General features: G+C 49.5%; 1 protein-coding gene across 1 annotated transcript in view; it reads right to left on the reverse strand.

Annotated features, from left to right (window-relative positions):
• LOC138863834 (streptococcal hemagglutinin-like) overlaps positions 1–5,000 on the reverse strand; it is a 24,403-nt gene that overhangs the window by 18,546 nt on the left and 857 nt on the right. The gene's annotated exons all lie outside the window — the stretch shown is intronic.

The raw sequence follows: 5,000 nt of genomic DNA on the forward strand, positions 1-5,000 counted from the left end.
TCTCTCTCTCTCTCTCTCTCTCTCTCTCTCTCTCTCTCTCTATCTATCTATCTATCTATCTCTCTCTCTCTGTCTCTCTCTCTCTCTCTGTCTCTCTCTCTCTCTCACACACAAACACACACTATCTCTGTCTCTCTCTCTCTCTCTCTCACTCACTATCTCTCTCTCGCTCTCTCTCGCTCCCTTTCTCTCTCTCTCTCGCTCTCTCTCTCGCTCTCTCTCTCGCTCTCTCTCTCTCTCTCTCTCTCTCTCTCTCTCTCTCTCTCTCTCACTCTCTCTCTCCCCTTCTTCATTTTTCTAATTGTCTCTTTTTCTTTGTTTATGTAAACATCAATCTGTCTGTATCACATTATGTATTTGTTCAGTAAACAAAATAATAATAACAACAACAACAAAGATAATTTTCCTCTGCTTCAAATTTGTTTAACCGGCAGCAAAAAATAACCGTCTCTCTCTCTCTCTCTCTCTCTCTCTCTCTCTCTCTCTCTCTCTCTCTCTCTCTCTCTCTCTCTCTCTCTCTCTCTCTCTCTCTTTCTCTCTCTCTCTTTCTCACTCTTTCTCTCTCTCTCTCTCTCCTCTCTCTCTCTCCTCTCTCTCTCTCTCTCTCTCTCTCTCTCTCTCTCTCTCTCTCTCTCTCTCTCTCTCTCTCTCTCTCTCTCTCTCTCTCTCTCTCTCTCTCTCTTCTCTCTCTCTCTCTCTCCCTCTCTCTCTCTCTCTCTCTCTCTCTCTCTCTCTCTCTCTCTCTCTCTCTCTCTCTCTCTCTCTCTCTCTCTCTCTCTCTCTCTCTCTCTCTCTCTTTCTCTCCCTCTCTGTCTCTCTGCCCTTCTCCTCTCTGTCACTCTCTGTCTCTCTCTCTCTCTCTCTCTCTCTCTCTCCTTTCTCTCTCTCTCTCTCTCTCTCTCTCTCTTTCTCTCTCTCTCTCTCTCTCTCTGTCGATCTCTCTCTCTGTCTATCTGTTTGTCGATCTCTCTCTATCTGTCTCTCTCTCTCTATCTGTCGATCTCTCTCTATCTGTCGATCTCTCTCTATCTGTCTATCTCTCTCTATCTGTCGATCTCTCTCTATCTGTCGATCTCTCTCTATCTGTCTATCTCTCTCTCTCTCTCTCTCTTTCTCTCTCTCTCTCTCTCTCTCTCTCTCTCTCTCTCTCTCTCTCTCTCTCTCTCTCTCTCTCTCTCTCTCTCTCTCTCCCTCTCCCTGTCCCTCTCTCTCTCTTTCTCTGTCTTTTTCTCTCTCTTTCTCTCTCTCTGTCTCTCTTTCTCTCTCTCTCTCTTCCTCTATCTCTGTCTTTCTTTCTCTCTCTCTCTCTCTCTCTCTCTCTCTCTCTCTCTCTCTCTCTCTCTCTCCCTCTCTCTCTCTTTCTCTGTCTTTTTCTCTCTCTCTTTCTCTCTCTCTGTCTCTCTTCTCTCTATCTCTCTTTCTCTATCTCTCTGTCTTTCTCCCCCTCAGGACTCCTCCCTTTTCATTCCCCTTTTTTTCCCCTCCTCCCCTCCCTCTCCTTCCCCTTCATCTCCCCCCCCTCCACCCCCTTCAACCCCCGCCTCCCCTCCGTCTCCCCTCTCCCCTCTCCCCCTACAACCCCCCCCCCCCCCCCCAAGACAGCTCCTGAAGAAGTCCAAAATTTTCTTCCCAAGTTAACATCTGTTACACAGCGTGTTATTTTTTTTATTTTTTAGACAAAGAATCGCGACCGAGTAATACATACATATCTATATGCATACACGTATGCATATAGATATGTAAATATATATATATATATATATATATATATATATATATATATATATATATATATATATATATATATATATATATATATATATATATATATATATATATATATATATATATATATATAAATCTATTGCTTTTTCCCCTATGTTACGTTTTACACGTTTTTCACCTTTTCTTGTCAAAAGGTTTTAGCACAAAGCTCATAATCTTGAACCTGCCACATGAAGAAGCGTCTTCGGGAACACGGGATGACACCCAACCATCTCAAAATCCCCATCCACAGGGTTATCAAAGTCCCCCCCCCTACCCACTCCCTCCCTTCAGCACCCCTCCCTAACCCCCCTCCCCTCCCTAACGCCCCGCTTCCCCCCTTACCCTCCCTAACCCCCTTCCCCCTCCTTAACCCCTCTCCCCCTCCCTAACCCCCTCCCCTCCCTAACCCCCCTCCCCCTCCCTAACCCCCTCCCCTCCCTAACCCCCCTCCCTCTCCTTAACCCCTCCCCCCCTCCCTAACCCCCCTCCCCCTCCCTAACCCCTCTCCCCCCTTACCCCTAACCCCCCTCCCCCCCTAACCCCCCTCCCCCCCTAACCCCCTCCCTCTCCTTAACCCCTCTCCCCCTCCCTAACCCTCCTCCCTCTCCCTAACCCCCCTCCCCCTCCCTAACCCCCCTCCCCCTCCCTAACCCCCCTCCCCTTCCTAACCCCCTCCCCTTCCCTAACCCCCCTCCCTCTCCCTAACTCCCCTTCCCCCTCCTTAACCCTTCTCCCCTCCAGTAACCCCCCCTTCCCCCTTACCCTCCCTAACCCCCTCCCTAACCCCCTTACCCTCCCTAACCCCCTCCCCTCCCGTAACCCCCCTCCCCCCCTAACCCCCCTCCCTCTCCTTAACCCCTTTCCCCCTCCCTAACCCCCCTCCCCCTCCCTAATCCCTCTCCCCCTCCCTAACCCCCCTCCCCCTCCCTAACCCTCCTCCCCCTCCCTATCCCCCCTCCCCCTCCCTAACCCCCCCGCTTCCCCCCTTACCCCTAATCCTCCTCCAGGACTTTTCTCTCATCCCCTTTTTTTTAACCGAATCAGGCCAGGGAAATAAACGTGAATCATTTTCACTTCAAAAAAACCATCTCGTGTCTCCGAGGAGTTTCTGAGAGGATGCTGTGCTGAGGCGGAGATGACGGCCGGGAGATGAGTGAGGCTGTGGAGGTCCTTTTGGTAGGCTTACTGTATATTTGTGTGGAAAGAAGTACAGGTGATGGGAGAAAAACGTAAGCGCGTACAGATATGCGGAATTTTGTATGTGTATCTGTTATGAAATGATCTAGAAAATTGTTTAGGTATACAGACATAGACACACATATATATATATATATATATATATATATATATATATATATATATATATATATATATATATATATATATATATATATGTATGTATGTATATACATATACATATATATATATATATATATATATATATATATATATATATATATATATATATATATATATATATATATATGTGTGTGTGTGTGTGTGTGTGTGTGTGTGTGTGTGTGTGTATGTGTGTGTGTGTGTGTGTGTATATTATATATATATATATATATATATATATATATATATATATATATATATATATATATATATATATATATATATATATACATACATACATATATATATATATATATATATATATATATATATATATATATATATATATATATATGTATGTATATACATATACATATAAATATTTCAATCTATCTATATACATATATAGGTTCACATGTACAGCCCAAAATCTTTACGTGAATGCCCATTCATTCGGAAGATTTATAACAAAAATCCTCCCTGTTCTCTTCCTCTACTTCTGCTTGCCTTATACCTTCCTCTCCATCCTCCTCCCCCCTCCCCTCCATCCAGCTCCCCCTCCCCTCCTCCATTCTGCTCCCCATGCTCCTCCCTCCCCCTCCTCTTCATCCCCATCCACCTCATCCCACCCCTTAATCCCCTTCCTCTCCACCCCCTCCCCATCCTCCTTCCCCTCCTCCACCCCCCCCCTCACCCCTCCTCCATCCTCCCTCTCCCCCTCCATCCCCCTCCCCTCTCTCCCCTTCCCCCCTCCCATCCTCCTCCACCCTCCATTCTCCTTCCCTACCTCTCTCCCCCTCCCTCTCCCATCCCCCTCCCCTCTCTCCCCTCCTCCCCAACCCCCTCCCTCCGACCTCCCCTCTCTCCCTTCCTCCCCCCAACCCCCTCCCTCCCCCTCCCTTCCCCCTACCCCCTCCGACCTCCATCCACCTCCCTCACCCCTAAATCCCCTCCCTCTCCACCCTCTCCCCATCCTCCATCCCATCCCCCTCCACCCTCCCCTCCCCCCCATCCCCCCCTCCCCCCAACCCCTCCCTTCCCCACTCCCCCCCCTCTCCTCGATCCCGGCGTGTGTCGCACCCGCTTAGCATGCTCCGTCTGCCTCGCCGCTCCTCGAAAAATTTCACAAACTCATGGACATAAAATTTTAGGTTGCCAGTTAGCGAGGGTTTGAGGGGGGTGGGGGTGTGGGGTGGGGGTTGTGAGGGGATGGGGTGGGGTGGGGGGATACCGCTCTGTGAATCCTTAAAAAGCGAAGGAGACGAGAGGGGAGGGACGGAGGAGGTGTGGGGGGGATGGGGGGGTAGGATGTTGGGGAGGGAAGTGTGGGGGGGGGGTAAGTGTAGGGGGGAAGAAGGGGGAGGAGGAGGTGGGGGGGTGGAACCAAAAGTGAAGGAGACGAGGGGAGGGACGGAGGAGGTGGGGGGGGGGTAGGGGAGGGGGGGAAGAGGAAGGAGGAAGGGGGAGGGGGGAGGGGGATGGAACATATCCCAGCGGTTCCATTCTTCAGGATTGGTATCACTCATTCTCTTCTCTCTTTCTCTTATCCGTCTTTCTCCTTATCCTTCGTTCTCCCGTCTCGTTCTGGTCTCGCTCTTCTCTCTATCTCCTAATTTTCTCTCACTCTTCTTCCCTTCTCCTTCGTACCTTCTATTTCTTTGCCATTCCTCGCTTCTCTTCTTATCCTTATTTTTTCTTCTTCCTCGTCTTCTCCCCTCCCTCCCCTATCCTCCTCCTCCTCCTCCTCCTTCTCCCTCCTTCCCTCCCTCCTTCCTCCTCCTCCTCTTCCCTCCCTCCCTCCCTGCCTCCCTCCCTCCCTCCCTCCCTCCCTCCCTCCCTCCTTCCTTCCTCCCTCCCTCCCTCCCTCCCTCCCTCCCTCCTTCCTTCCTCCCTCC

This window comes from Penaeus vannamei, chromosome 13 (assembly GCF_042767895.1).
Source record: "Penaeus vannamei isolate JL-2024 chromosome 13, ASM4276789v1, whole genome shotgun sequence".
In the NCBI taxonomy this organism is placed as follows: Eukaryota; Metazoa; Arthropoda; class Malacostraca; order Decapoda; family Penaeidae; genus Penaeus; species Penaeus vannamei.